The sequence below is a fragment of the Fistularia commersonii genome, chromosome 1, assembly GCF_037954325.1.
Source record: "Fistularia commersonii isolate RoL2024-O1a breed Wild chromosome 1, RoL_Fcom_v1.0, whole genome shotgun sequence".
Taxonomy (NCBI): domain Eukaryota; kingdom Metazoa; phylum Chordata; class Actinopteri; order Syngnathiformes; family Fistulariidae; genus Fistularia; species Fistularia commersonii.
In genome coordinates this window covers 17040109-17067701 of record NC_141284.1, presented here as the reverse complement: position 1 = coordinate 17067701, position 27593 = coordinate 17040109, and the positions used below count along the sequence as shown (strand labels likewise).

General features: G+C 39.6%; 38 non-coding genes across 38 annotated transcripts; all 38 read left to right on the top strand.

The window, feature by feature from the left end:
- The first annotated feature begins 104 nt into the window (after positions 1 to 104).
- Positions 105 to 178, top strand: trnak-uuu (transfer RNA lysine (anticodon UUU)). Its single transcript has one exon. It is a non-coding gene; the product is annotated as a tRNA-Lys (tRNA).
- Positions 179 to 790: 612 nt separating this feature from the next.
- On the top strand, positions 791 to 863 carry trnak-uuu (transfer RNA lysine (anticodon UUU)). The gene has a single exon. It is a non-coding gene; the product is annotated as a tRNA-Lys (tRNA).
- A 622-nt stretch (positions 864 to 1485) lies between these two features.
- Positions 1486 to 1558, top strand: trnak-uuu (transfer RNA lysine (anticodon UUU)). Its single transcript has one exon. It is a non-coding gene; the product is annotated as a tRNA-Lys (tRNA).
- Positions 1559 to 2183: 625 nt separating this feature from the next.
- On the top strand, positions 2184 to 2257 carry trnak-uuu (transfer RNA lysine (anticodon UUU)). The gene has a single exon. It is a non-coding gene; the product is annotated as a tRNA-Lys (tRNA).
- Positions 2258 to 2872: 615 nt separating this feature from the next.
- trnak-uuu (transfer RNA lysine (anticodon UUU)) lies at positions 2873 to 2945 on the top strand. The gene has a single exon. It is a non-coding gene; the product is annotated as a tRNA-Lys (tRNA).
- Positions 2946 to 3547: 602 nt separating this feature from the next.
- On the top strand, positions 3548 to 3621 carry trnak-uuu (transfer RNA lysine (anticodon UUU)). The gene has a single exon. It is a non-coding gene; the product is annotated as a tRNA-Lys (tRNA).
- Positions 3622 to 4236: 615 nt separating this feature from the next.
- trnak-uuu (transfer RNA lysine (anticodon UUU)) lies at positions 4237 to 4309 on the top strand. Its single transcript has one exon. It is a non-coding gene; the product is annotated as a tRNA-Lys (tRNA).
- Positions 4310 to 4911: 602 nt separating this feature from the next.
- On the top strand, positions 4912 to 4984 carry trnak-uuu (transfer RNA lysine (anticodon UUU)). Its single transcript has one exon. It is a non-coding gene; the product is annotated as a tRNA-Lys (tRNA).
- Positions 4985 to 5598: 614 nt separating this feature from the next.
- On the top strand, positions 5599 to 5671 carry trnak-uuu (transfer RNA lysine (anticodon UUU)). The gene has a single exon. It is a non-coding gene; the product is annotated as a tRNA-Lys (tRNA).
- A 615-nt stretch (positions 5672 to 6286) lies between these two features.
- Positions 6287 to 6359, top strand: trnak-uuu (transfer RNA lysine (anticodon UUU)). The gene has a single exon. It is a non-coding gene; the product is annotated as a tRNA-Lys (tRNA).
- Positions 6360 to 6961: 602 nt separating this feature from the next.
- Positions 6962 to 7034, top strand: trnak-uuu (transfer RNA lysine (anticodon UUU)). The gene has a single exon. It is a non-coding gene; the product is annotated as a tRNA-Lys (tRNA).
- An 850-nt stretch (positions 7035 to 7884) lies between these two features.
- On the top strand, positions 7885 to 7957 carry trnak-uuu (transfer RNA lysine (anticodon UUU)). Its single transcript has one exon. It is a non-coding gene; the product is annotated as a tRNA-Lys (tRNA).
- Positions 7958 to 8579: 622 nt separating this feature from the next.
- trnak-uuu (transfer RNA lysine (anticodon UUU)) lies at positions 8580 to 8652 on the top strand. Its single transcript has one exon. It is a non-coding gene; the product is annotated as a tRNA-Lys (tRNA).
- A 624-nt stretch (positions 8653 to 9276) lies between these two features.
- Positions 9277 to 9349, top strand: trnak-uuu (transfer RNA lysine (anticodon UUU)). Its single transcript has one exon. It is a non-coding gene; the product is annotated as a tRNA-Lys (tRNA).
- A 1307-nt stretch (positions 9350 to 10656) lies between these two features.
- Positions 10657 to 10729, top strand: trnak-uuu (transfer RNA lysine (anticodon UUU)). The gene has a single exon. It is a non-coding gene; the product is annotated as a tRNA-Lys (tRNA).
- Positions 10730 to 11348: 619 nt separating this feature from the next.
- Positions 11349 to 11421, top strand: trnak-uuu (transfer RNA lysine (anticodon UUU)). The gene has a single exon. It is a non-coding gene; the product is annotated as a tRNA-Lys (tRNA).
- A 1308-nt stretch (positions 11422 to 12729) lies between these two features.
- On the top strand, positions 12730 to 12802 carry trnak-uuu (transfer RNA lysine (anticodon UUU)). Its single transcript has one exon. It is a non-coding gene; the product is annotated as a tRNA-Lys (tRNA).
- Positions 12803 to 13426: 624 nt separating this feature from the next.
- trnak-uuu (transfer RNA lysine (anticodon UUU)) lies at positions 13427 to 13499 on the top strand. The gene has a single exon. It is a non-coding gene; the product is annotated as a tRNA-Lys (tRNA).
- A 627-nt stretch (positions 13500 to 14126) lies between these two features.
- Positions 14127 to 14199, top strand: trnak-uuu (transfer RNA lysine (anticodon UUU)). The gene has a single exon. It is a non-coding gene; the product is annotated as a tRNA-Lys (tRNA).
- Positions 14200 to 14807: 608 nt separating this feature from the next.
- trnak-uuu (transfer RNA lysine (anticodon UUU)) lies at positions 14808 to 14880 on the top strand. Its single transcript has one exon. It is a non-coding gene; the product is annotated as a tRNA-Lys (tRNA).
- A 624-nt stretch (positions 14881 to 15504) lies between these two features.
- On the top strand, positions 15505 to 15577 carry trnak-uuu (transfer RNA lysine (anticodon UUU)). Its single transcript has one exon. It is a non-coding gene; the product is annotated as a tRNA-Lys (tRNA).
- A 625-nt stretch (positions 15578 to 16202) lies between these two features.
- trnak-uuu (transfer RNA lysine (anticodon UUU)) lies at positions 16203 to 16275 on the top strand. The gene has a single exon. It is a non-coding gene; the product is annotated as a tRNA-Lys (tRNA).
- A 614-nt stretch (positions 16276 to 16889) lies between these two features.
- trnak-uuu (transfer RNA lysine (anticodon UUU)) lies at positions 16890 to 16962 on the top strand. The gene has a single exon. It is a non-coding gene; the product is annotated as a tRNA-Lys (tRNA).
- Positions 16963 to 17584: 622 nt separating this feature from the next.
- Positions 17585 to 17657, top strand: trnak-uuu (transfer RNA lysine (anticodon UUU)). Its single transcript has one exon. It is a non-coding gene; the product is annotated as a tRNA-Lys (tRNA).
- A 625-nt stretch (positions 17658 to 18282) lies between these two features.
- On the top strand, positions 18283 to 18355 carry trnak-uuu (transfer RNA lysine (anticodon UUU)). The gene has a single exon. It is a non-coding gene; the product is annotated as a tRNA-Lys (tRNA).
- A 624-nt stretch (positions 18356 to 18979) lies between these two features.
- On the top strand, positions 18980 to 19052 carry trnak-uuu (transfer RNA lysine (anticodon UUU)). Its single transcript has one exon. It is a non-coding gene; the product is annotated as a tRNA-Lys (tRNA).
- A 627-nt stretch (positions 19053 to 19679) lies between these two features.
- trnak-uuu (transfer RNA lysine (anticodon UUU)) lies at positions 19680 to 19752 on the top strand. The gene has a single exon. It is a non-coding gene; the product is annotated as a tRNA-Lys (tRNA).
- A 625-nt stretch (positions 19753 to 20377) lies between these two features.
- Positions 20378 to 20450, top strand: trnak-uuu (transfer RNA lysine (anticodon UUU)). Its single transcript has one exon. It is a non-coding gene; the product is annotated as a tRNA-Lys (tRNA).
- Positions 20451 to 21074: 624 nt separating this feature from the next.
- trnak-uuu (transfer RNA lysine (anticodon UUU)) lies at positions 21075 to 21147 on the top strand. The gene has a single exon. It is a non-coding gene; the product is annotated as a tRNA-Lys (tRNA).
- Positions 21148 to 21771: 624 nt separating this feature from the next.
- trnak-uuu (transfer RNA lysine (anticodon UUU)) lies at positions 21772 to 21844 on the top strand. Its single transcript has one exon. It is a non-coding gene; the product is annotated as a tRNA-Lys (tRNA).
- A 624-nt stretch (positions 21845 to 22468) lies between these two features.
- On the top strand, positions 22469 to 22541 carry trnak-uuu (transfer RNA lysine (anticodon UUU)). The gene has a single exon. It is a non-coding gene; the product is annotated as a tRNA-Lys (tRNA).
- A 627-nt stretch (positions 22542 to 23168) lies between these two features.
- On the top strand, positions 23169 to 23241 carry trnak-uuu (transfer RNA lysine (anticodon UUU)). Its single transcript has one exon. It is a non-coding gene; the product is annotated as a tRNA-Lys (tRNA).
- A 615-nt stretch (positions 23242 to 23856) lies between these two features.
- trnak-uuu (transfer RNA lysine (anticodon UUU)) lies at positions 23857 to 23929 on the top strand. Its single transcript has one exon. It is a non-coding gene; the product is annotated as a tRNA-Lys (tRNA).
- A 621-nt stretch (positions 23930 to 24550) lies between these two features.
- Positions 24551 to 24623, top strand: trnak-uuu (transfer RNA lysine (anticodon UUU)). Its single transcript has one exon. It is a non-coding gene; the product is annotated as a tRNA-Lys (tRNA).
- Positions 24624 to 25249: 626 nt separating this feature from the next.
- On the top strand, positions 25250 to 25322 carry trnak-uuu (transfer RNA lysine (anticodon UUU)). The gene has a single exon. It is a non-coding gene; the product is annotated as a tRNA-Lys (tRNA).
- A 615-nt stretch (positions 25323 to 25937) lies between these two features.
- Positions 25938 to 26010, top strand: trnak-uuu (transfer RNA lysine (anticodon UUU)). The gene has a single exon. It is a non-coding gene; the product is annotated as a tRNA-Lys (tRNA).
- A 621-nt stretch (positions 26011 to 26631) lies between these two features.
- On the top strand, positions 26632 to 26704 carry trnak-uuu (transfer RNA lysine (anticodon UUU)). The gene has a single exon. It is a non-coding gene; the product is annotated as a tRNA-Lys (tRNA).
- Positions 26705 to 27330: 626 nt separating this feature from the next.
- trnak-uuu (transfer RNA lysine (anticodon UUU)) lies at positions 27331 to 27403 on the top strand. The gene has a single exon. It is a non-coding gene; the product is annotated as a tRNA-Lys (tRNA).
- Positions 27404 to 27593: the final 190 nt, after the last annotated feature.

Genomic DNA, 27593 nt, shown 5'->3' with positions numbered 1-27593 from the left:
GTGGTGTATTTAGGTGTATTACGTTGGTCACTATCCTTTTTGATGTGGTGGGTCAGTTTGTTGGAAAATTTTTTTGAAAAAAGGCCTTTTTTCTAGAAGAAAGAGCCCAGTTAGCTCAGTTCGGTAACGCATGAGACTTTTAATCTCAGGGCCGTGGGTTCAAGTCCCACACTGGGTGGAAAGTAAACATGTTAGAGGTTTTCTCAAATGACCACTAGGATGATGACCACCTGTTTGTGTTGCAAATGCAATTCTGTGTAAAGCGTCAGGCATTTTGTAACTGTGAAACTTAGAGGGGACAAAAAAAACAAGTTCTCAACACCAAATAAAGGAGTTCAGAGGAAACAAATTTCCATGTTCCAGAGGCACTTTTATATCCCTTCCCTTGGATATTTGGGTGCACTTTACAACACCTAATCTGTTGTCTGTGTGGTGGGAGATTTTGTTGGACAAAATTTTTTGACATAAAAAAAGCTTTTTTTCTGGTGACAGTTAGCTTATTTGGTAGAGCATGAAACTTTTAATCTCAGGGCTGTGGTGCCTTTGGGTACACTATGTCATTCACTTACCTTTTTTGTGTGGTGAGTCAGTTTGTTAGACACATTAAAAAAAAAAAGCCTTTTTGCACTATTGATGAGCCCAGTTTAATCAGCTTCTCGAGCATGAGACTTGTAATCTCAGGGCTGTGGTGTATTTAGGTGTATTACGATGGTCACTATCTTTTTTGATGTCGTGGGGCAGTTTGTTGGACAATTTTTTTGAAAAAAGGCCTTTTTTTTAGCAAGAAAGGGCCCAGTTAGCTCAGTTAGTAGAGCATGAGGCTTTTAATCTCAGGGCCGTGGGTTCAAGTCCCACACTGGGTGGAAAGTAAACATGTTAGAGGCTTTCTCAAATGACCACTAGGATGGTAACCACATGCTTTTGTTGCAAATGCAATTCTGTGTAAAGCGTCTGGCATTTTCTTTTCTTTCGGTCCTGTTAAACCAACAAGGGCCAAAAAAAAAGTGCTCAACACCAAATTAATGAGTTTGGAGTAAACAAATTTCCATGTTCCAGAGGCACTTTTATATCCCTTCCCCTGGATATTTGGGTGCACTTTACAACAACTAATCTGTTGTCTGTGTGGTGGGAGATTTTGTTGGACAAAATTTTTTGACATAAAAAAGCTTCCTTTCTAGCGACGGTTAGCTCATCTGGTAGAGCATGAAACTTTTAATCTCAGGGCTGTGGTGCATTTGGGTACACTATGTCGTTCACTTACCTTTTTTACGTGGTGAGTCAGTTTGTTAGACACATTTTATTAAAAAAAAAAAGCTTTTTGCACTATTAATGAGCCCAGTTTGCTCAGCTTCTCGAGCCCTAGACTTGTAATCTCACGGCTGTGGTGTATTTGGGTGTATTACGTTGGTCACTTTCCTTTTTGATGTGGTGGGGCAGTTTGTTGGAAAAATTTTTTGAAAAAAGGCCTTTTTTCTGGAAGAAAGGGCCCAGTTAGCTCAGTTGGTAGAGCATGAGACTTTTAATCTCAGGGCCGTGGGTTCAAGTCCCACACTGGGTGGAAAGTAAACATGTTAGAGGCTTTCTCAAATGACCATTAGGATGGTAATCACATGTTTTTGTTGCAAATGCAATTCTGTGTAAAGCGCCTGGCATTTACTTTTCTTTCGGTCCTGTTAAACCAACAAGGGCCAAAAAAAACAAGTGCTGAACACCAAATTAAGGAGTTTAGAGGAAACAAATTTCCATGTTCCAGAGGCACTTTTATATCCCTTCCCTTTGATATTTGGGTGCACTTTACAACACCTAATCTGTTGTCTGCGTGGTGGGAGATTTTGTTGGACAAAATTTTTTGACATAAAAAAAGCTTTTTTTCTAGTGACAGTTAGCTTATCTGGTAGAGCATGAAACTTTTAATCTCAGGGCTGTGGTGCATTTGGGTACACTATGTCATTCACTTACCTTTTTTGTGTGGTGAGTCAGTTTCTTAGACACATTTTATTAAAAAAAAAAGCCTTTTTGCACTATTAATGAGCCCAGTTTGCTCAGCTTCTCGGGCCCTAGACTTGTAATCTCAGGGCGGTGGTGTATTTAGGTGTATTACGTTGGTCACTATCCTTTTTGATGTGGTGGGTCAGTTTGTTGGAAAATTTTTTTGAAAAAAGGCCTTTTTTCTAGAAGAAAGAGCCCAGTTAGCTCAGTTCGGTAACGCATGAGACTTTTAATCTCAGGGCCGTGGGTTCAAGTCCCACACTGGGTGGAAAGTAAACATGTTAGAGGTTTTCTCAAATGACCACGAGGATGATAACAACCTGTTTGTGTTGCAAATGTAATTCTGTGGAAAGCGTCTGGCATTTTGAAACTGTGAAACTTAGAGGGGACAAAAAAAACAAGTTCTCCACACCAAATTAAGGAGTTCAGAGGAAACAAATTTCCATGTTCCAGGGGCACTTTTATATCCCTTCCCTTGGATATTTGGGTGCACTTTACAACACCTAATCTGTTATCTGTGTGGTGAGAGAATTTGTTAGACAAAATTTTTTGACATAAAAAAAGCTTTTTTTCTAGTGACAGTTAGCTCATCTGGTAGAGCATGAAACTTTTAATCTCAGGGCTGTGGTGCCTTTGGGTACACTATGTCATTCACTTACCTTTTTTGTGTGGTGAGTCAGTTTGTTAGACACATTTTATTATAAAAAAAAAGCTTTTTGCACTATTAATGAGCCCAGTTTGCTCAGCTTCTCGAGCCCTAGACTTGTAATCTCACGGCTGTGGTGTATTTGGGTGTATTACGTTGGTCACTTTCCTTTTTGATGTGGTGGGGCAGTTTGTTGGAAAAAATTTTTGAAAAAAGGCCTTTTTTCTGGAAGAAAGGGCCCAGTTAGCTCAGTTGGTAGAGCATGAGACTTTTAATCTCAGGGCCGTGGGTTCAAGTCCCACACTGGGTGTTAGACGCTTTCTCAAATGACCACTAGGATGATGACCACCTGTTTGTGTTGCAAATGCAATTCTGTGTAAAGCGTCAGGCATTTTGTAACTGTGAATCTTAGAGGGGACAAAAAAAACAAGTTCTCAACACCAAATAAAGGAGTTCAGAGGAAACAAATTTCCATGTTCCAGAGGCACTTTTATATCTCTTCCCTTGGATATTTGGGTGCACTTTACAACACCTAATCTGTTGTCTGTGTGGTGGGAGATTTTGTTGGACAAAATTTTTTGACATAAAAAAAGCTTTTTTTCTGGTGACAGTTAGCTTATTTGGTAGAGCATGAAACTTTTAATCTCAGGGCTGTGGTGCATTTGGGTACACTATGTCATTCACTTACCTTTTTTGTGTGGTGAGTCAGTTTCTTAGACACATTTTATTAAAAAAAAAAGCCTTTTTGCACTATTAATGAGCCCAGTTTGCTCAGCTTCTCGGGCCCTAGACTTGTAATCTCAGGGCGGTGGTGTATTTAGGTGTATTACGTTGGTCACTATCCTTTTTGATGTGGTGGGTCAGTTTGTTGGAAAATTTTTTTGAAAAAAGGCCTTTTTTCTAGAAGAAAGAGCCCAGTTAGCTCAGTTCGGTAACGCATGAGACTTTTAATCTCAGGGCCGTGGGTTCAAGTCCCACACTGGGTGGAAAGTAAACATGTTAGAGGTTTTCTCAAATGACCACGAGGATGATAACAACCTGTTTGTGTTGCAAATGTAATTCTGTGGAAAGCGTCTGGCATTTTGAAACTGTGAAACTTAGAGGGGACAAAAAAAACAAGTTCTCCACACCAAATAAAGGAGTTCAGAGGAAACAAATTTCCATGTTCCAGGGGCACTTTTATATCCCTTCCCTTGGATATTTGGGTGCACTTTACAACACCTAATCTGTTATCTCTGTGGTGAGAGAATTTGTTAGACAAAATTTTTTGACATAAAAAAAGCTTTTTTTCTAGTGACAGTTAGCTCATCTGGTAGAGCATGAAACTTTTAATCTCAGGGCTGTGGTGCCTTTGGGTACACTATGTCATTCACTTACCTTTTTTGTGTGGTGAGTCAGTTTGTTAGACACATTTTATTAAAAAAAAAAAGCTTTTTGCACTATTAATGAGTCCAGTTTGCTCAGCTTCTCGAGCCCTAGACTTGTAATCTCACGGCTGTGGTGTATTTGGGTGTATTACGTTGGTCACTTTCCTTTTTGATGTGGTGGGGCAGTTTGTTGGAAAAAATTTTTGAAAAAAGGCCTTTTTTCTGGAAGAAAGGGCCCAGTTAGCTCAGTTGGTAGAGCATGAGACTTTTAATCTCAGGGCCGTGGGTTCAAGTCCCACACTGGGTGTTAGACGCTTTCTCAAATGACCACTAGGATGATGACCACCTGTTTGTGTTGCAAATGCAATTCTGTGTAAAGCGTCAGGCATTTTGTAACTGTGAATCTTAGAGGGGACAAAAAAAACAAGTTCTCAACACCAAATAAAGGAGTTCAGAGGAAACAAATTTCCATGTTCCAGAGGCACTTTTATATCTCTTCCCTTGGATATTTGGGTGCACTTTACAACACCTAATCTGTTGTCTGTGTGGTGGGAGATTTTGTTGGACAAAATTTTTTGACATAAAAAAAGCTTTTTTTCTGGTGACAGTTAGCTTATCTGGTAGAGCATGAAACTTTTAATCTCAGGGCTGTGGTGCATTTGGGTACACTATGTCATTCACTTACCTTTTTTGTGTGGTGAGTCAGTTTCTTAGACACATTTTATTAAAAAAAAAAGCCTTTTTGCACTATTAATGAGCCCAGTTTGCTCAGCTTCTCGGGCCCTAGACTTGTAATCTCAGGGCGGTGGTGTATTTAGGTGTATTACGTTGGTCACTATCCTTTTTGATGTGGTGGGTCAGTTTGTTGGAAAAAATTTTTGAAAAAAGGCCTTTTTTCTGGAAGAAAGAGCCCAGTTAGCTCAGTTGGTAGAGCATGAGACTTTTAATCTCAGGGCCGTGAGTTCAAGTCCCACACTGGGTGGAAAGTAAACATGTTAGACGCTTTCTCAAATGACCACTAGGATGATGACCACCTGTTTGTGTTGCAAATGTAATTCTGTGTAAAGCGTCAGGCATTTTGAAACTGTGAAACTTAGAGGGGACAAAAAAACAAGTTCTCAACACCAAATAAAGGAGTTCAGAGGAAACAAATTTCCATGTTCCAGGGGCACTTTTATATCCCTTCCCTTGGATATTTGGGTGCACTTTACAACACCTAATCTGTTGTCTAAGTGGTGGGAGATTTTGTTGGACAAAATTTTTTGACATAAAAAAAGCTTTTTTTCTAGCGACAGTTAGCTCATCTGGTAGAGCATGAAACTTTTAATCTCAGGGCTGTGATGCATTTGGGTACACTATGTCATTCACTTACCTTTTTTATGTGGTGAGTCAGTTTCTTAGACACATTTTATTAAAAAAAAAAAGCTTTTTGCACTATTAATGAGCCCAGTTTGCTCAGCTTCTCGAGCCCTAGACTTGTAATCTCACGGCTGTGGTGTATTTGGGTGTATTACGTTGGTCACTTTCCTTTTTGATGTGGTGGGGCAGTTTGTTGGAAAAATTTTTTGAAAAAAGGCCTTTTTTCTGGAAGAAAGGGCCCAGTTAGCTCAGTTGGTAGAGCATGAGACTTTTAATCTCAGGGCCGTGGGTTCAAGTCCCACACTGGGTGGAAAGTAAACATGTTAGAGGTTTTCTCAAATGACCACGAGGATGATAACAACCTGTTTGTGTTGCAAATGTAATTCTGTGGAAAGCGTCTGGCATTTTGAAACTGTGAAACTTAGAGGGGACAAAAAAAACAAGTTCTCCACACCAAATAAAGGAGTTCAGAGGAAACAAATTTCCATGTTCCAGGGGCACTTTTATATCCCTTCCCTTGGATATTTGGGTGCACTTTACAACACCTAATCTGTTATCTCTGTGGTGAGAGAATTTGTTAGACAAAATTTTTTGACATAAAAAAAGCTTTTTTTCTAGTGACAGTTAGCTCATCTGGTAGAGCATGAAACTTTTAATCTCAGGGCTGTGGTGCCTTTGGGTACACTATGTCATTCACTTACCTTTTTTGTGTGGTGAGTCAGTTTGTTAGACACATTTTATTAAAAAAAAAAAGCTTTTTGCACTATTAATGAGCCCAGTTTGCTCAGCTTCTCGAGCCCTAGACTTGTAATCTCACGGCTGTGGTGTATTTGGGTGTATTACGTTGGTCACTTTCCTTTTTGATGTGGTGGGGCAGTTTGTTGGAAAAAATTTTTGAAAAAAGGCCTTTTTTCTGGAAGAAAGGGCCCAGTTAGCTCAGTTGGTAGAGCATGAGACTTTTAATCTCAGGGCCGTGGGTTCAAGTCCCACACTGGGTGTTAGACGCTTTCTCAAATGACCACTAGGATGATGACCACCTGTTTGTGTTGCAAATGCAATTCTGTGTAAAGCGTCAGGCATTTTGTAACTGTGAATCTTAGAGGGGACAAAAAAAACAAGTTCTCAACACCAAATAAAGGAGTTCAGAGGAAACAAATTTCCATGTTCCAGAGGCACTTTTATATCTCTTCCCTTGGATATTTGGGTGCACTTTACAACACCTAATCTGTTGTCTGTGTGGTGGGAGATTTTGTTGGACAAAATTTTTTGACATAAAAAAAGCTTTTTTTCTGGTGACAGTTAGCTTATCTGGTAGAGCATGAAACTTTTAATCTCAGGGCTGTGGTGCATTTGGGTACACTATGTCATTCACTTACCTTTTTTGTGTGGTGAGTCAGTTTCTTAGACACATTTTATTAAAAAAAAAAGCCTTTTTGCACTATTAATGAGCCCAGTTTGCTCAGCTTCTCGAGCCCTAGACTTGTAATCTCAGGGCGGTGGTGTATTTAGGTGTATTACGTTGGTCACTATCCTTTTTGATGTGGTGGGTCAGTTTGTTGGAAAAAATTTTTGAAAAAAGGCCTTTTTTCTGGAAGAAAGAGCCCAGTTAGCTCAGTTGGTAGAGCATGAGACTTTTAATCTCAGGGCCGTGAGTTCAAGTCCCACACTGGGTGGAAAGTAAACATGTTAGACGCTTTCTCAAATGACCACTAGGATGATGACCACCTGTTTGTGTTGCAAATGTAATTCTGTGTAAAGCGTCAGGCATTTTGAAACTGTGAAACTTAGAGGGGACAAAAAAACAAGTTCTCAACACCAAATAAAGGAGTTCAGAGGAAACAAATTTCCATGTTCCAGGGGCACTTTTATATCCCTTCCCTTGGATATTTGGGTGCACTTTACAACACCTAATCTGTTGTCTAAGTGGTGGGAGATTTTGTTGGACAAAATTTTTTGACATAAAAAAAGCTTTTTTTCTAGCGACAGTTAGCTCATCTGGTAGAGCATGAAACTTTTAATCTCAGGGCTGTGGTGCATTTGGGTACACTATGTCATTCACTTACCTTTTTTGTGTGGTGAGTCAGTTTCTTAGACACATTTAAAAAAAAAAAAAGCCTTTTTGCACTATTGATGAGCCCAGTTTAATCAGCTTCTCGAGCATGAGACTTGTAATCTCAGGGCTGTGGTGTATTTAGGTGTATTACGATGGTCACTATCTTTTTTGATGTCGTGGGGCAGTTTGTTGGACAATTTTTTTGAAAAAAGGCCTTTTTTTAGCAAGGCTATGTCATTCACTTACCTTTTTTGTGTGGTGAGTCTGTTTGTTAGGCACATTTCATTAAAAAAAAAAAGCTTTTTGCACTATTAATGAGCCCAGTTTGCTCAGCTTCTGGAGCATGAGACTTGTAATCTCAGGGCTGTGGTGTATTTGGGTGTATTACGTTGGTCATTATCTTTTTTGATGTAGTGGGGCAGTTTGTTGGAAAAATTTTTTGAAAAAAGGCCTTTTTTCTGGAAGAAAGAGCCCAGTTAGCTCAGTTGGTAGAGCATGAGACTTTTAATCTCAGGGCCGTGGGTTCAAGTCCCACACTGGGTGGAAAGTAAACATGTTAGAGGCTTTCTCAAATGACCATTAGGATGGTAATCACATGTTTTTGTTGCAAATGCAATTCTGTGTAAAGCGCCTGGCATTTTCTTTTCTTTCGGTCCTGTTAAACCAACAAGGGCCAAAAAAAAAGTGCTCAACACCAAATTAATGAGTTTGGAGTAAACAAATTTCCATGTTCCAGAGGCACTTTTATATCCCTTCCCCTGGATATTTGGGTGCACTTTACAACAACTAATCTGTTGTCTGTGTGGTGGGAGATTTTGTTGGACAAAATTTTTTGACATAAAAAAGCTTCCTTTCTAGCGACAGTTAGCTCATCTGGTAGAGCATGAAACTTTTAATCTCAGGGCTGTGGTGCCTTTGGGTACACTATGTCATTCACTTACCTTTTTTGTGTGGTGAGTCAGTTTGTTAGACACATTTTATTAAAAAAAAAAAGCTTTTTGCACTATTAATGAGCCCAGTTTGCTCAGCTTCTGGAGCATGAGACTTGTAATCTCAGGGCTGTGGTGTATTTGGGTGTATTACGTTGGTCACTTTCCTTTTTGATGTGGTGGGGCAGTTTGTTGGAAAAATTTTTTGAAAAAAGGCCTTTTTTCTGGAAGAAAGGGCCCAGTTAGCTCAGTTGGTAGAGCATGAGACTTTTAATCTCAGGGCCGTGGGTTCAAGTCCCACACTGGGTGGAAAGTAAACATGTTAGAGGCTTTCTCAAATGACCATTAGGATGGTAATCACATGTTTTTGTTGCAAATGCAATTCTGTGTAAAGCGTCTGGCATTTTCTTTTCTTTCGGTCCTGTTAAACCAACAAGGGCCAAAAAAAACAAGTGCTGAACACCAAATTAAGGAGTTTAGAGGAAACAAATTTCCATGTTCCAGAGGCACTTTTATATCCCTTCCCTTTGATATTTGGGTGCACTTTACAACACCTAATCTGTTGTCTGTGTGGTGGGAGATTTTGTTGGACAAAATTTTTTTGACATAAAAAAGCTTTTTTTCTAGTGACAGTTAGCTCATCTGGTAGAGCATGAAACTTTTAATCTCAGGGCTGTGGTGCCTTTGGGTACACTATGTCATTCACTTACCTTTTTTGTGTGGTGAGTCAGTTTGTTAGACACATTTTATTAAAAAAAAAAAGCTTTTTGCACTATTAATGAGCCCAGTTTGCTCAGCTTCTGGAGCATGAGACTTGTAATCTCACGGCTGTGCTGTATTTGGGTGTATTACGTCGGTCACTATCCTTTTGATGTGGTGGGGCAGTTTGTTGGAAAAATTTTTTGAAAAAAGGCCTTTTTTCTGGAAGAAAGGGCCCAGTTAGCTCAGTTGGTAGAGCATGAGACTTTTAATCTCAGGGCCGTGGGTTCAAGTCCCACACTGGGTGGAAAGTAAACATGTTAGAGGCTTTCTCAAATGACCATTAGGATGGTAATCACATGTTTTTGTTGCAAATGCAATTCTGTGTAAAGCGCCTGGCATTTTCTTTTCTTTCGGTCCTGTTAAACCAACAAGGGCCAAAAAAAACAAGTGCTGAACACCAAATTAAGGAGTTTAGAGGAAACAAATTTCCATGTTCCAGAGGCACTTTTATATCCCTTCCCTTTGATATTTGGGTGCACTTTACAACACCTAATCTGTTGTCTGTGTGGTGGGAGATTTTGTTGGACAAAATTTTTTGACATAAAAAAAGCTTTTTTTCTAGCGATCGTCAGCTCATCTGGTAGAGCATGAAACTTTTAATCTCAGGGCTGTGGTGCATTTGGGTACACTATGTCATTCACTTACCTTTTTTGTGTGGTGAGTCTGTTTGTTAGGCACATTTCATTCAAAAAAAAAAGGCTTTTTGCACTATTAATGAGCCCAGTTTGCTCAGCTTCTCGAGCATGAGACTTGTAATCTCAGGGCTGTGGTGTATTTGGGTGTATTACGTTGGTCACTATCTTTTTTGATGTGGTGGGGCAGTTTGTTGGAAAAAATTTTTTAAAAAAAGCCTTTTTTCTGGAAGAAAGGGCCCAGTTAGCTCAGTTGGTAGAGCATCAGACTTTTAATCTCAGGGCCTTGGGTTCAAGTCCCACACTGGGTGGAAAATAAACATGTTAGAGGCTTTCTCAAATGACCACTAGGATGATGACCACCTGTTTGTGTTGCAAATGTAATTCTGTGGAAAGCGTCTGGCATTTTGAAACTGTGAAACTTAGAGGGGACAAAAAAAACAAGTTCTCCACACCAAATAAAGGAGTTCAGAGGAAACAAATTTCCATGTTCCAGGGGCACTTTTATATCCCTTCCCTTGGATATTTGGGTGCACTTTACAACACCTAATCTGTTATCTGTGTGGTGAGAGAATTTGTTAGACAAAATTTTTTGACATAAAAAAAGCTTTTTTTCTAGTGACAGTTAGCTCATCTGGTAGAGCATGAAACTTTTAATCTCAGGGCTGTGGTGCCTTTGGGTACACTATGTCATTCACTTACCTTTTTTGTGTGGTGAGTCAGTTTGTTAGACACATTTTATTAAAAAAAAAAAGCTTTTTGCACTATTAATGAGCCCAGTTTGCTCAGCTTCTCGAGCCCTAGACTTGTAATCTCACGGCTGTGGTGTATTTGGGTGTATTACGTTGGTCACTTTCCTTTTTGATGTGGTGTGGTTGGAAAATTTTTTTGAAAAAAGGCCTTTTTTCTGGAAGAAAGGGCCCAGTTAGCTCAGTTGGTAGAGCATGAGACTTTTAATCTCAGGGCCGTGGGTTCAAGTCCCACACTGGGTGGAAAGTAAACATGTTAGAGGCTTTCTCAAATGACCATTAGGATGGTAATCACATGTTTTTGTTGCGAATGCAATTCTGTGTAAAGCGCCTGGCATTTTCTTTTCTTTCGGTCCTGTTAAACCAACAAGGGCCAAAAAAAACAAGTGCTGAACACCAAATTAAGGAGTTTAGAGGAAACAAATTTCCATGTTCCAGGGGCACTTTTATATCCCTTCCCTTTGATATTTGGGTGCACTTTACAACAACTAATCTGTTGTCTGTGTGGTGGGAGATTTTGTTGGACAAAATTTTTTGACATAAAAAAGCTTCCTTTCTAGCGACAGTTAGCTCATCTGGTAGAGCATGAAACTTTTAATCTCAGGGCTGTGGTGCATTTGGGTACACTATGTCATTCACTTACCTTTTTTGTGTGGTGAGTCTGTTTGTTAGGCACATTTCATTCAAAAAAAAAAAGGCTTTTTGCACTATTAATGAGCCCAGTTTGCTCAGCTTCTCGAGCATGAGACTTGTAATCTCAGGGCTGTGGTGTATTTGGGTGTATTACGTTGGTCACTATCTTTTTTGATGTGGTGTGGTTGGAAAAATTTTTTGAAAAAAGGCCTTTTTTCTGGAAGAAAGGGCCCAGTTAGCTCAGTTGGTAGAGCATGAGACTTTTAATCTCAGGGCCGTGGGTTCAAGTCCCACACTGGGTGGAAAGTAAACATGTTAGAGGCTTTCTCAAATGACCATTAGGATGGTAATCACATGTTTTTGTTGCAAATGCAATTCTGTGTAAAGCGCCTGGCATTTTCTTTTCTTTCGGTCCTGTTAAACCAACAAGGGCCAAAAAAAACAAGTGCTGAACACCAAATTAAGGAGTTTAGAGGAAACAAATTTCCATGTTCCAGAGGCACTTTTATATCCCTTCCCTTTGATATTTGGGTGCACTTTACAACACCTAATCTGTTGTCTGTGTGGTGGGAGATTTTGTTGGACAAAATTTTTTGACATAAAAAAAGCTTTTTTTCTAGCGATCGTCAGCTCATCTGGTAGAGCATGAAACTTTTAATCTCAGGGCTGTGGTGCATTTGGGTACACTATGTCATTCACTTACCTTTTTTGTGTGGTGAGTCTGTTTGTTAGGCACATTTCATTCAAAAAAAAAAAGGCTTTTTGCACTATTAATGAGCCCAGTTTGCTCAGCTTCTCGAGCATGAGACTTGTAATCTCAGGGCTGTGGTGTATTTGGGTGTATTACGTTGGTCACTATCTTTTTTGATGTGGTGGGGCAGTTTGTTGGAAAAAATTTTTTAAAAAAAGCCTTTTTTCTGGAAGAAAGGGCCCAGTTAGCTCAGTTGGTAGAGCATCAGACTTTTAATCTCAGGGCCTTGGGTTCAAGTCCCACACTGGGTGGAAAATAAACATGTTAGAGGCTTTCTCAAATGACCACTAGGATGATGACCACCTGTTTGTGTTGCAAATGTAATTCTGTGGAAAGCGTCTGGCATTTTGAAACTGTGAAACTTAGAGGGGACAAAAAAAACAAGTTCTCCACACCAAATAAAGGAGTTCAGAGGAAACAAATTTCCATGTTCCAGGGGCACTTTTATATCCCTTCCCTTGGATATTTGGGTGCACTTTACAACACCTAATCTGTTATCTGTGTGGTGAGAGAATTTGTTAGACAAAATTTTTTGACATAAAGAAAGCTTTTTTTCTAGTGACAGTTAGCTCATCTGGTAGAGCATGAAACTTTTAATCTCAGGGCTGTGGTGCCTTTGGGTACACTATGTCATTCACTTACCTTTTTTGTGTGGTGAGTCAGTTTGTTAGACACATTTTATTAAAAAAAAAAAGCTTTTTGCACTATTAATGAGCCCAGTTTGCTCAGCTTCTCGAGCCCTAGACTTGTAATCTCACGGCTGTGGTGTATTTGGGTGTATTACGTTGGTCACTTTCCTTTTTGATGTGGTGTGGTTGGAAAATTTTTTTGAAAAAAGGCCTTTTTTCTGGAAGAAAGGGCCCAGTTAGCTCAGTTGGTAGAGCATGAGGCTTTTAATCTCAGGGCCGTGGGTTCAAGTCCCACACTGGGTGGAAAGTAAACATGTTAGACGCTTTCTCAAATGACCACTAGGATGGTAATCACATGTTTTTGTTGCAAATGCAATTCTGTGTAAAGCGCCTGGCATTTTCTTTTCTTTCGGTCCTGTTAAACCAACAAGGGCCAAAAAAAACAAGTGCTGAACACCAAATTAAGGAGTTTAGAGGAAACAAATTTCCATGTTCCAGAGGCACTTTTATATCCCTTCCCTTTGATATTTGGGTGCACTTTACAACACCTAATCTGTTATCTGTGTGGTGGGAGATTTTGTTGGACAAAATTTTTTTGACATAAAAAAGCTTTTTTTCTTGTGACAGTTAGCTCATCTGGTAGAGCATGAAACTTTTAATCTCAGGGCTGTGGTGCCTTTGGGTACACTATGTCATTCACTTACCTTTTTTGTGTGGTGAGTCAGTTTGTTAGACACATTTTATTAAAAAAAAAAAGCTTTTTGCACTATTAATGAGCCCAGTTTGCTCAGCTTCTGGAGCATGAGACTTGTAATCTCACGGCTGTGCTGTATTTGGGTGTATTACGTCGGTCACTATCCTTTTGATGTGGTGGGGCAGTTTGTTGGAAAAATTTTTTGAAAAAAGGCCTTTTTTCTGGAAGAAAGGGCCCAGTTAGCTCAGTTGGTAGAGCATGAGACTTTTAATCTCAGGGCCGTGGGTTCAAGTCCCACACTGGGTGGAAAGTAAACATGTTAGAGGCTTTCTCAAATGACCATTAGGATGGTAATCACATGTTTTTGTTGCAAATGCAATTCTGTGTAAAGCGCCTGGCATTTTCTTTTCTTTCGGTCCTGTTAAACCAACAAGGGCCAAAAAAAACAAGTGCTGAACACCAAATTAAGGAGTTTAGAGGAAACAAATTTCCATGTTCCAGAGGCACTTTTATATCCCTTCCCTTTGATATTTGGGTGCACTTTACAACACCTAATCTGTTGTCTGTGTGGTGGGAGATTTTGTTGGACAAAATTTTTTGACATAAAAAAAGCTTTTTTTCTAGCGATCGTCAGCTCATCTGGTAGAGCATGAAACTTTTAATCTCAGGGCTGTGGTGCATTTGGGTACACTATGTCATTCACTTACCTTTTTTGTGTGGTGAGTCTGTTTGTTAGGCACATTTCATTCAAAAAAAAAAAGGCTTTTTGCACTATTAATGAGCCCAGTTTGCTCAGCTTCTCGAGCATGAGACTTGTAATCTCAGGGCTGTGGTGTATTTGGGTGTATTACGTTGGTCACTATCTTTTTTGATGTGGTGGGGCAGTTTGTTGGAAAAAATTTTTTAAAAAAAGCCTTTTTTCTGGAAGAAAGGGCCCAGTTAGCTCAGTTGGTAGAGCATGAGACTTTTAATCTCAGGGCCTTGGGTTCAAGTCCCACACTGGGTGGAAAATAAACATGTTAGAGGCTTTCTCAAATGACCACTAGGATGATGACCACCTGTTTGTGTTGCAAATGTAATTCTGTGGAAAGCGTCTGGCATTTTGAAACTGTGAAACTTAGAGGGGACAAAAAAAACAAGTTCTCCACACCAAATAAAGGAGTTCAGAGGAAACAAATTTCCATGTTCCAGGGGCACTTTTATATCCCTTCCCTTGGATATTTGGGTGCACTTTACAACACCTAATCTGTTATCTGTGTGGTGAGAGAATTTGTTAGACAAAATTTTTTGACATAAAGAAAGCTTTTTTTCTAGTGACAGTTAGCTCATCTGGTAGAGCATGAAACTTTTAATCTCAGGGCTGTGGTGCCTTTGGGTACACTATGTCATTCACTTACCTTTTTTGTGTGGTGAGTCAGTTTGTTAGACACATTTTATTAAAAAAAAAAAGCTTTTTGCACTATTAATGAGCCCAGTTTGCTCAGCTTCTCGAGCCCTAGACTTGTAATCTCACGGCTGTGGTGTATTTGGGTGTATTACGTTGGTCACTTTCCTTTTTGATGTGGTGTGGTTGGAAAATTTTTTTGAAAAAAGGCCTTTTTTCTGGAAGAAAGGGCCCAGTTAGCTCAGTTGGTAGAGCATGAGGCTTTTAATCTCAGGGCCGTGGGTTCAAGTCCCACACTGGGTGGAAAGTAAACATGTTAGACGCTTTCTCAAATGACCACTAGGATGGTAATCACATGTTTTTGTTGCAAATGCAATTCTGTGTAAAGCGCCTGGCATTTTCTTTTCTTTCGGTCCTGTTAAACCAACAAGGGCCAAAAAAAACAAGTGCTGAACACCAAATTAAGGAGTTTAGAGGAAACAAATTTCCATGTTCCAGAGGCACTTTTATATCCCTTCCCTTTGATATTTGGGTGCACTTTACAACACCTAATCTGTTATCTGTGTGGTGGGAGATTTTGTTGGACAAAATTTTTTTGACATAAAAAAGCTTTTTTTCTAGTGACAGTTAGCTCATCTGGTAGAGCATGAAACTTTTAATCTCAGGGCTGTGGTGCCTTTGGGTACACTATGTCATTCACTTACCTTTTTTGTGTGGTGAGTCAGTTTGTTAGACACATTTTATTAAAAAAAAAAAGCTTTTTGCACTATTAATGAGCCCAGTTTGCTCAGCTTCTGGAGCATGAGACTTGTAATCTCACGGCTGTGCTGTATTTGGGTGTATTACGTCGGTCACTATCCTTTTGATGTGGTGGGGCAGTTTGTTGGAAAAATTTTTTGAAAAAAGGCCTTTTTTCTGGAAGAAAGGGCCCAGTTAGCTCAGTTGGTAGAGCATGAGACTTTTAATCTCAGGGCCGTGGGTTCAAGTCCCACACTGGGTGGAAAGTAAACATGTTAGAGGCTTTCTCAAATGACCATTAGGATGGTAATCACATGTTTTTGTTGCAAATGCAATTCTGTGTAAAGCGCCTGGCATTTTCTTTTCTTTCGGTCCTGTTAAACCAACAAGGGCCAAAAAAAACAAGTGCTGAACACCAAATTAAGGAGTTTAGAGGAAACAAATTTCCATGTTCCAGAGGCACTTTTATATCCCTTCCCTTTGATATTTGGGTGCACTTTACAACAACTAATCTGTTGTCTGTGTGGTGGGAGATTTTGTTGGACAAAATTTTTTGACATAAAAAAAGCTTTTTTTCTAGCGATCGTCAGCTCATCTGGTAGAGCATGAAACTTTTAATCTCAGGGCTGTGGTGCATTTGGGTACACTATGTCATTCACTTACCTTTTTTGTGTGGTGAGTCAGTTTGTTAGACACATTTTATTAAAAAAAAAAAGCTTTTTGCACTATTAATGAGCCCAGTTTGCTCAGCTTCTCGAGCCCTAGACTTGTAATCTCACGGCTGTGGTGTATTTGGGTGTATTACGTTGGTCACTATCTTTTTTGATGTGGTGGGGCAGTTTGTTGGAAAAATTTTTTTAAAAAAAGCCTTTTTTCTGGAAGAAAGGGCCCAGTTAGCTCAGTTGGTAGAGCATGAGACTTTTAATCTCAGGGCCGTGGGTTCAAGTCCCACACTGGGTGGAAAGTAAACATGTTAGAGGCTTTCTCAAATGACCACTAGGAAGATGACCACCTGTTTGTGTTGCAAATGTAATTCTGTGGAAAGCGTCTGGCATTTTGAAACTGTGAAACTTAGAGGGGACAAAAAAAACAAGTTCTCCACACCAAATAAAGGAGTTCAGAGGAAACAAATTTCCATGTTCCAGGGGCACTTTTATATCCCTTCCCTTGGATATTTGGGTGCACTTTACAACACCTAATCTGTTATCTGTGTGGTGAGAGAATTTGTTAGACAAAATTTTTTGACATAAAAAAAGCTTTTTTTCTAGTGACAGTTAGCTCATCTGGTAGAGCATGAAACTTTTAATCTCAGGGCTGTGGTGCCTTTGGGTACACTATGTCATTCACTTACCTTTTTTGTGTGGTGAGTCAGTTTGTTAGACACATTTTATTAAAAAAAAAAAGCTTTTTGCACTATTAATGAGCCCAGTTTGCTCAGCTTCTGGAGCATGAGACTTGTAATCTCACGGCTGTGCTGTATTTAGGTGTATTACGTCGGTCACTGTCCTTTTGATGTGGTGGGGCAGTTTGTTGGAAAATTTTTTTGAAAAAAGGCCTTTTTTCTGGAAGAAAGGGCCCAGTTAGCTCAGTTGGTAGAGCATGAGGCTTTTAATCTCAGGGCCGTGGGTTCAAGTCCCACACTGGGTGGAAAGTAAACATGTTAGACGCTTTCTCAAATGACCACTAGGATGGTAACCACATGCTTTTGTTGCAAATGCAATTCTGTGTAAAGCGTCTGGCATTTTCTTTTCTTTCGGTCCTGTTAAACCAACAAGGGCCAAAAAAAAAGTGCTCAACACCAAATTAATGAGTTTCGAGTAAACAAATTTCCATGTTCCAGAGGCACTTTTATATCCCTTCCCCTGGATATTTGGGTGCACTTTACAACAACTAATCTGTTGTCTGTGTGGTGGGAGATTTTGTTGAACAAAATTTTTTGACATAAAAAAGCTTCCTTTCTAGCGACAGTTAGCTCATCTGGTAGAGCATGAAACTTTTAATCTCAGGGCTGTGGTGCATTTGGGTACACTATGTCATTCACTTACCTTTTTTGTGTGGTGAGTCAGTTTGTTAGACACATTTTATTAAAAAAAAAAAGCTTTTTGCACTATTAATGAGCCCAGTTTGCTCAGCTTCTCGAGCCCTAGACTTGTAATCTCACGGCTGTGGTGTATTTGGGTGTATTACGTTGGTCACTTTCCTTTTTGATGTGGTGGGGCAGTTTGTTGGAAAAATTTTTTGAAAAAAGGCCTTTTTTCTGGAAGAAAGGGCCCAGTTAGCTCAGTTGGTAGAGCATGAGACTTTTAATCTCAGGGCCGTGGGTTCAAGTCCCACACTGGGTGGAAAGTAAACATGTTAGAGGCTTTCTCAAATGACCATTAGGATGGTAATCACATGTTTTATTTGCAAATGCAATTCTGTGTAAAGCGCCTGGCATTTTCTTTTCTTTCGGTCCTGTTAAACCAACAAGGGCCAAAAAAAACAAGTGCTGAACACCAAATTAAGGAGTTTAGAGGAAACAAATTTCCATGTTCCAGAGGCACTTTTATATCCCTTCCCTTTGATATTTGGGTGCACTTTACAACAACTAATCTGTTGTCTGTGTGGTGGGAGATTTTGTTGGACAAAATTTTTTGACATAAAAAAGCTTCCTTTCTAGCGACAGTTAGCTCATCTGGTAGAGCATGAAACTTTTAATCTCAGGGCTGTGGTGCATTTGGGTACACTATGTCATTCACTTACCTTTTTTGTGTGGTGAGTCAGTTTGTTAGACACATTTTATTAAAAAAAAAAAAGCTTTTTGCACTATTAATGAGCCCAGTTTGCTCAGCTTCTCGAGCCCTAGACTTGTAATCTCACGGCTGTGGTGTATTTGGGTGTATTACGTTGGTCACTTTCCTTTTTGATGTGGTGGGGCAGTTTGTTGGAAAAATTTTTTGAAAAAAGGCCTTTTTTCTGGAAGAAAGGGCCCAGTTAGCTCAGTTGGTAGAGCATGAGACTTTTAATCTCAGGGCCGTGGGTTCAAGTCCCACACTGGGTGGAAAGTAAACATGTTAGAGGCTTTCTCAAATGACCATTAGGATGGTAATCACATGTTTTTGTTGCAAATGCAATTCTGTGTAAAGCGCCTGGCATTTTCTTTTCTTTCGGTCCTGTTAAACCAACAAGGGCCAAAAAAAACAAGTGCTGAACACCAAATTAAGGAGTTTAGAGGAAACAAATTTCCATGTTCCAGAGGCACTTTTATATCCCTTCCCTTTGATATTTGGGTGCACTTTACAACACCTAATCTGTTGTCTGTGTGGTGGGAGATTTTGTTGGACAAAATTTTTTTGACATAAAAAAGCTTTTTTTCTAGTGACAGTTAGCTCATCTGGTAGAGCATGAAACTTTTAATCTCAGGGCTGTGGTGCCTTTGGGTACACTATGTCATTCACTTACCTTTTTTGTGTGGTGAGTCAGTTTGTTAGACACATTTTATTAAAAAAAAAAAGCTTTTTGCACTATTAATGAGCCCAGTTTGCTCAGCTTCTGGAGCATGAGACTTGTAATCTCACGGCTGTGCTGTATTTGGGTGTATTACGTCGGTCACTATCCTTTTGATGTGGTGGGGCAGTTTGTTGGAAAAATTTTTTGAAAAAAGGCCTTTTTTCTGGAAGAAAGGGCCCAGTTAGCTCAGTTGGTAGAGCATGAGACTTTTAATCTCAGGGCCGTGGGTTCAAGTCCCACACTGGGTGGAAAGTAAACATGTTAGAGGCTTTCTCAAATGACCATTAGGATGGTAATCACATGTTTTTGTTGCAAATGCAATTCTGTGTAAAGCGCCTGGCATTTTCTTTTCTTTCGGTCCTGTTAAACCAACAAGGGCCAAAAAAAACAAGTGCTGAACACCAAATTAAGGAGTTTAGAGGAAACAAATTTCCATGTTCCAGGGGCACTTTTATATCCCTTCCCTTTGATATTTGGGTGCACTTTACAACACCTAATCTGTTGTCTGTGTGGTGGGAGATTTTGTTGGACAAAAATTTTTGACATAAAAAAAGCTTTTTTTCTAGCGATCGTCAGCTCATCTGGTAGAGCATGAAACTTTTAATCTCAGGGCTGTGGTGCATTTGGGTACACTATGTCATTCACTTACCTTTTTTGTGTGGTGAGTCTGTTTGTTAGGCACATTTCATTCAAAAAAAAAAAGGCTTTTTGCACTATTAATGAGCCCAGTTTGCTCAGCTTCTCGAGCCCTAGACTTGTAATCTCACGGCTGTGGTGTATTTGGGTGTATTACGTTGGTCACTTTCCTTTTTGATGTGGTGGGGCAGTTTGTTGGAAAAATTTTTTGAAAAAAGGCCTTTTTTCTGGAAGAAAGGGCCCAGTTAGCTCAGTTGGTAGAGCATGAGACTTTTAATCTCAGGGCCGTGGGTTCAAGTCCCACACTGGGTGGAAAGTAAACATGTTAGAGGCTTTCTCAAATGACCATTAGGATGGTAATCACATGTTTTTGTTGCAAATGCAATTCTGTGTAAAGCGCCTGGCATTTTCTTTTCTTTCGGTCCTGTTAAACCAACAAGGGCCAAAAAAAACAAGTGCTGAACACCAAATTAAGGAGTTTAGAGGAAACAAATTTCCATGTTCCAGAGGCACTTTTATATCCCTTCCCTTTGATATTTGGGTGCACTTTACAACACCTAATCTGTTGTCTGTGTGGTGGGAGATTTTGTTGGACAAAATTTTTTTGACATAAAAAAGCTTTTTTTCTAGTGACAGTTAGCTCATCTGGTAGAGCATGAAACTTTTAATCTCAGGGCTGTGGTGCCTTTGGGTACACTATGTCATTCACTTACCTTTTTTGTGTGGTGAGTCAGTTTGTTAGACACATTTTATTAAAAAAAAAAAGCTTTTTGCACTATTAATGAGCCCAGTTTGCTCAGCTTCTCGAGCCCTAGACTTGTAATCTCACGGCTGTGGTGTATTTGGGTGTATTACGTTGGTCACTTTCCTTTTTGATGTGGTGGGGCAGTTTGTTGGAAAAATTTTTTGAAAAAAGGCCTTTTTTCTGGAAGAAAGGGCCCAGTTAGCTCAGTTGGTAGAGCATGAGACTTTTAATCTCAGGGCCGTGGGTTCAAGTCCCACACTGGGTGGAAAGTAAACATGTTAGAGGCTTTCTCAAATGACCATTAGGATGGTAATCACATGTTTTTGTTGCAAATGCAATTCTGTGTAAAGCGCCTGGCATTTTCTTTTCTTTCGGTCCTGTTAAACCAACAAGGGCCAAAAAAAACAAGTGCTGAACACCAAATTAAGGAGTTTAGAGGAAACAAATTTCCATGTTCCAGAGGCACTTTTATATCCCTTCCCTTTGATATTTGGGTGCACTTTACAACACCTAATCTGTTGTCTGTGTGGTGGGAGATTTTGTTGGACAAAATTTTTTTGACATAAAAAAGCTTTTTTTCTAGTGACAGTTAGCTCATCTGGTAGAGCATGAAACTTTTAATCTCAGGGCTGTGGTGCCTTTGGGTACACTATGTCATTCACTTACCTTTTTTGTGTGGTGAGTCAGTTTGTTAGACACATTTTATTAAAAAAAAAAAGCTTTTTGCACTATTAATGAGCCCAGTTTGCTCAGCTTCTGGAGCATGAGACTTGTAATCTCACGGCTGTGCTGTATTTGGGTGTATTACGTCGGTCACTATCCTTTTGATGTGGTGGGGCAGTTTGTTGGAAAAATTTTTTGAAAAAAGGCCTTTTTTCTGGAAGAAAGGGCCCAGTTAGCTCAGTTGGTAGAGCATGAGACTTTTAATCTCAGGGCCGTGGGTTCAAGTCCCACACTGGGTGGAAAGTAAACATGTTAGAGGCTTTCTCAAATGACCATTAGGATGGTAATCACATGTTTTTGTTGCGAATGCAATTCTGTGTAAAGCGCCTGGCATTTTCTTTTCTTTCGGTCCTGTTAAACAAACAAGGGCCAAAAAAAACAAGTGCTGAACACCAAATTAAGGAGTTTAGAGGAAACAAATTTCCATGTTCCAGAGGCACTTTTATATCCCTTCCCTTTGATATTTGGGTGCACTTTACAACAACTAATCTGTTGTCTGTGTGGTGGGAGATTTTGTTGGACAAAATTTTTTGACATAAAAAAGCTTCCTTTCTAGCGACAGTTAGCTCATCTGGTAGAGCATGAAACTTTTAATCTCAGGGCTGTGGTGCATTTGGGTACACTATGTCATTCACTTACCTTTTTTGTGTGGTGAGTCAGTTTGTTAGACACATTTTATTAAAAAAAAAAAGCTTTTTGCACTATTAATGAGCCCAGTTTGCTCAGCTTCTCGAGCCCTAGACTTGTAATCTCACGGCTGTGGTGTATTTGGGTGTATTACGTTGGTCACTTTCCTTTTTGATGTGGTGGGGCAGTTTGTTGGAAAAATTTTTTGAAAAAAGGCCTTTTTTCTGGAAGAAAGGGCCCAGTTAGCTCAGTTGGTAGAGCATGAGACTTTTAATCTCAGGGCCGTGGGTTCAAGTCCCACACTGGGTGGAAAGTAAACATGTTAGAGGCTTTCTCAAATGACCATTAGGATGGTAATCACATGTTTTTGTTGCAAATGCAATTCTGTGTAAAGCGCCTGGCATTTTCTTTTCTTTCGGTCCTGTTAAACCAACAAGGGCCAAAAAAAACAAGTGCTGAACACCAAATTAAGGAGTTTAGAGGAAACAAATTTCCATGTTCCAGAGGCACTTTTATATCCCTTCCCTTTGATATTTGGGTGCACTTTACAACACCTAATCTGTTGTCTGTGTGGTGGGAGATTTTGTTGGACAAAATTTTTTTGACATAAAAAAGCTTTTTTTCTAGTGACAGTTAGCTCATCTGGTAGAGCATGAAACTTTTAATCTCAGGGCTGTGGTGCCTTTGGGTACACTATGTCATTCACTTACCTTTTTTGTGTGGTGAGTCAGTTTGTTAGACACATTTTATTAAAAAAAAAAAGCTTTTTGCACTATTAATGAGCCCAGTTTGCTCAGCTTCTGGAGCATGAGACTTGTAATCTCACGGCTGTGCTGTATTTGGGTGTATTACGTCGGTCACTATCCTTTTGATGTGGTGGGGCAGTTTGTTGGAAAAATTTTTTGAAAAAAGGCCTTTTTTCTGGAAGAAAGGGCCCAGTTAGCTCAGTTGGTAGAGCATGAGACTTTTAATCTCAGGGCCGTGGGTTCAAGTCCCACACTGGGTGGAAAGTAAACATGTTAGAGGCTTTCTCAAATGACCATTAGGATGGTAATCACATGTTTTTGTTGCAAATGCAATTCTGTGTAAAGCGCCTGGCATTTTCTTTTCTTTCGGTCCTGTTAAACCAACAAGGGCCAAAAAAAACAAGTGCTGAACACCAAATTAAGGAGTTTAGAGGAAACAAATTTCCATGTTCCAGGGGCACTTTTATATCCCTTCCCTTTGATATTTGGGTGCACTTTACAACACCTAATCTGTTGTCTGTGTGGTGGGAGATTTTGTTGGACAAAAATTTTTGACATAAAAAAAGCTTTTTTTCTAGCGATCGTCAGCTCATCTGGTAGAGCATGAAACTTTTAATCTCAGGGCTGTGGTGCATTTGGGTACACTATGTCATTCACTTACCTTTTTTGTGTGGTGAGTCTGTTTGTTAGGCACATTTCATTCAAAAAAAAAAAGGCTTTTTGCACTATTAATGAGCCCAGTTTGCTCAGCTTCTCGAGCATGAGACTTGTAATCTCAGGGCTGTGGTGTATTTGGGTGTATTACGTTGGTCACTATCTTTTTTGATGTGGTGGGGCAGTTTGTTGGAAAAAAATTTTTAAAAAAAGCCTTTTTTCTGGAAGAAAGGGCCCAGTTAGCTCAGTTGGTAGAGCATGAGACTTTTAATCTCAGGGCCGTGGGTTCAAGTCCCACACTGGGTGGAAAGTAAACATGTTGGAGGCTTTCTCAAATGACCACTAGGATGATGACCACCTGTTTGTGTTGCAAATGTAATTCTGTGGAAAGCGTCTGGCATTTTGAAACTGTGAAACTTAGAGGGGACAAAAAAAACAAGTTCTCCACACCAAATAAAGGAGTTCAGAGGAAACAAATTTCCATGTTCCAGGGGCACTTTTATATCCCTTCCCTTTGATATTTGGGTGCACTTTACAACACCTAATCTGTTATCTGTGTGGTGAGAGAATTTGTTAGACAAAATTTTTTGACATAAAAAAAGCTTTTTTTCTAGTGACAGTTAGCTCATCTGGTAGAGCATGAAACTTTTAATCTCAGGGCTGTGGTGCATTTGGGTACACTATGTCATTCACTTACCTTTTTTGTGTGGTGAGTCAGTTTGTTAGACACATTTTATTAAAAAAAAAAAGCTTTTTGCACTATTAATGAGCCCAGTTTGCTCAGCTTCTCGAGCCCTAGACTTGTAATCTCACGGCTGTGGTGTATTTGGGTGTATTACGTTGGTCACTTTCCTTTTTGATGTGGTGGGGCAGTTTGTTGGAAAAATTTTTTGAAAAAAGGCCTTTTTTCTGGAAGAAAGGGCCCAGTTAGCTCAGTTGGTAGAGCATGAGACTTTTAATCTCAGGGCCGTGGGTTCAAGTCCCACACTGGGTGGAAAGTAAACATGTTAGACGCTTTCTCAAATGACCACTAGGATGGTAACCACATGCTTTTGTTGCAAATGCAATTCTGTGTAAAGCGTCTGGCATTTTCTTTTCTTTCGGTCCTGTTAAACCAACAAGGACCAAAAAAAAAGTGCTCAACACCAAATTAATGAGTTTGGAGTAAACAAATTTCCATGTTCCAGAGGCACTTTTATATCCCTTCCCCTGGATATTTGGGTGCACTTTACAACACCTAATCTGTTGTCTGTGTGGTTGGAGATTTTGTTGGACAAAATTTTTTGACATAAAAAAGCTTCCTTTCTAGCGACAGTTAGCTCATCTGGTAGAGCATGAAACTTTTAATCTCAGGGCTGTGGTGCATTTGGGTACACTATGTCATTCACTTACCTTTTTTGTGTGGTGAGTCAGTTTCTTAGACACATTTTATTAAAAAAAAAAAGCTTTTTGCACTATTAATGAGCCCAGTTTGCTCAGCTTCTGGAGCATGAGACTTGTAATCTCAGGGCTGTGGTGTATTTGGGTGTATTACGTCGGTCACTATCCTTTTGATGTGGTGGGGCAGTTTGTTGGAAAAATTTTTTGAAAAAAGGCCTTTTTTCTGGAAGAAAGGGCCCAGTTAGCTCAGTTGGTAGAGCATGAGACTTTTAATCTCAGGGCCGTGGGTTCAAGTCCCACACTGGGTGAAAAGTAAACATGTTAGAGGCTTTCTCAAATGACCATTAGGATGGTAATCACATGTTTTTGTTGCGAATGCAATTCTGTGTAAAGCGCCTGGCATTTTCTTTTCTTTCGGTCCTGTTAAACCAACAAGGGCCAAAAAAAACAAGTGCTGAACACCAAATTAAGGAGTTTAGAGGAAACAAATTTCCATGTTCCAGGGGCACTTTTATATCCCTTCCCTTTGATATTTGGGTGCACTTTACAACACCTAATCTGTTGTCTGTGTGGTGGGAGATTTTGTTGGACAAAAATTTTTGACATAAAAAAAGCTTTTTTTCTAGCGATCGTCAGCTCATCTGGTAGAGCATGAAACTTTTAATCTCAGGGCTGTGGTGCATTTGGGTACACTATGTCATTCACTTACCTTTTTTGTGTGGTGAGTCTGTTTGTTAGGCACATTTCATTCAAAAAAAAAAGGCTTTTTGCACTATTAATGAGCCCAGTTTGCTCAGCTTCTCGAGCATGAGACTTGTAATCTCAGGACTGTGGTGTATTTAGGTGTATTACGTTGGTCACTATCTTTTTTGATGTGGTGGGGCAGTTTGTTGGAAAAAAATTTTTTAAAAAAGCCTTTTTTCTGGAAGAAAGGGCCCAGTTAGCTCAGTTGGTAGAGCATGAGACTTTTAATCTCAGGGCCGTGGGTTCAAGTCCCACACTGGGTGGAAAGTAAACATGTTAGAGGCTTTCTCAAATGACCACTAGGAAGATGACCACCTGTTTGTGTTGCAAATGTAATTCTGTGGAAAGCGTCTGGCATTTTGAAACTGTGAAACTTAGAGGGGACAAAAAAAACAAGTTCTCCACACCAAATAAAGGAGTTCAGAGGAAACAAATTTCCATGTTCCAGGGGCACTTTTATATCCCTTCCCTTGGATATTTGGGTGCACTTTACAACACCTAATCTGTTATCTGTGTGGTGAGAGAATTTGTTAGACAAAATTTTTTGACATAAAAAAAGCTTTTTTTCTAGTGACAGTTAGCTCATCTGGTAGAGCATGAAACTTTTAATCTCAGGGCTGTGGTGCCTTTGGGTACACTATGTCATTCACTTACCTTTTTTGTGTGGTGAGTCAGTTTGTTAGACACATTTTATTAAAAAAAAAAAGCTTTTTGCACTATTAATGAGCCCAGTTTGCTCAGCTTCTCGAGCCCTAGACTTGTAATCTCACGGCTGTGGTGTATTTGGGTGTATTACGTTGGTCACTTTCCTTTTTGATGTGGTGGGGCAGTTTGTTGGAAAAATTTTTTGAAAAAAGGCCTTTTTTCTGGAAGAAAGGGCCCAGTTAGCTCAGTTGGTAGAGCATGAGACTTTTAACCTCAGGGCCGTGGGTTCAAGTCCCACACTGGGTGGAAAGTAAACATGTTAGACGCTTTCTCAAATGACCACTAGGATGGTAACCACATGCTTTTGTTGCAAATGCAATTCTGTGTAAAGCGTCTGGCATTTTCTTTTCTTTCGGTCCTGTTAAACCAACAAGGACCAAAAAAAAAGTGCTCAACACCAAATTAATGAGTTTGGAGTAAACAAATTTCCATGTTCCAGAGGCACTTTTATATCCCTTCCCCTGGATATTTGGGTGCACTTTACAACAACTAATCTGTTGTCTGTGTGGTTGGAGATTTTGTTGGACAAAATTTTTTGACATAAAAAAGCTTCCTTTCTAGCGACAGTTAGCTCATCTGGTAGAGCATGAAACTTTTAATCTCAGGGCTGTGGTGCATTTGGGTACACTATGTCATTCACTTACCTTTTTTGTGTGGTGAGTCAGTTTCTTAGACACATTTTATTAAAAAAAAAAAGCTTTTTGCACTATTAATGAGCCCAGTTTGCTCAGCTTCTGGAGCATGAGACTTGTAATCTCAGGGCTGTGGTGTATTTGGGTGTATTACGTCGGTCACTATCCTTTTGATGTGGTGGGGCAGTTTGTTGGAAAAATTTTTTGAAAAAAGGCCTTTTTTCTGGAAGAAAGGGCCCAGTTAGCTCAGTTGGTAGAGCATGAGACTTTTAATCTCAGGGCCGTGGGTTCAAGTCCCACACTGGGTGGAAAGTAAACATGTTAGACGTTTTCTCAAATGACCACTAGGATGATGACCACCTGTTTGTGTTGCAAATGCAATTCTGTGTAAAGCGCCTGGCATTTTCTTTTCTTTCGGTCCTGTTAAACCAACAAGGGCCAAAAAAAACAAGTGCTGAACACCAAATTAAGGAGTTTAGAGGAAACAAATTTCCATGTTCCAGAGGCACTTTTATATCCCTTCCCTTTGATATTTGGGTGCACTTTACAACACCTAATCTGTTGTCTGTGTGGTGGGAGATTTTGTTGGACAAAATTTTTTGACATAAAAAAAGCTTTTTTTCTAGCGATCGTCAGCTCATCTGGTAGAGCATGAAACTTTTAATCTCAGGGCTGTGGTGCATTTGGGTACACTATGTCATTCACTTACCTTTTTTGTGTGGTGAGTCTGTTTGTTAGGCACATTTCATTCAAAAAAAAAAGGCTTTTTGCACTATTAATGAGCCCAGTTTGCTCAGCTTCTCGAGCATGAGACTTGTAATCTCAGGACTGTGGTGTATTTAGGTGTATTACGTTGGTCACTATCTTTTTTGATGTGGTGGGGCAGTTTGTTGGAATTTTTTTTTTAAAAAAAGCCTTTTTTCTGGAAGAAAGGGCCCAGTTAGCTCAGTTGGTAGAGCATGAGACTTTTAATCTCAGGGCCGTGGGTTCAAGTCCCACACTGGGTGGAAAGTAAACATGTTGGAGGCTTTCTCAAATGGCCACTAGGATGATAACCAAATGTTTGTGTTGCAAATGCAATTCTGTGTAAAGTGTCTGAAATTTTCTCTTCTTTTGGTATTTGAAACTTAGAGGGGACAAAAAAAACAAGTTCTCAACACCAAATAAAGGAGTTCAGAGGAAACAAATTTCCATGTT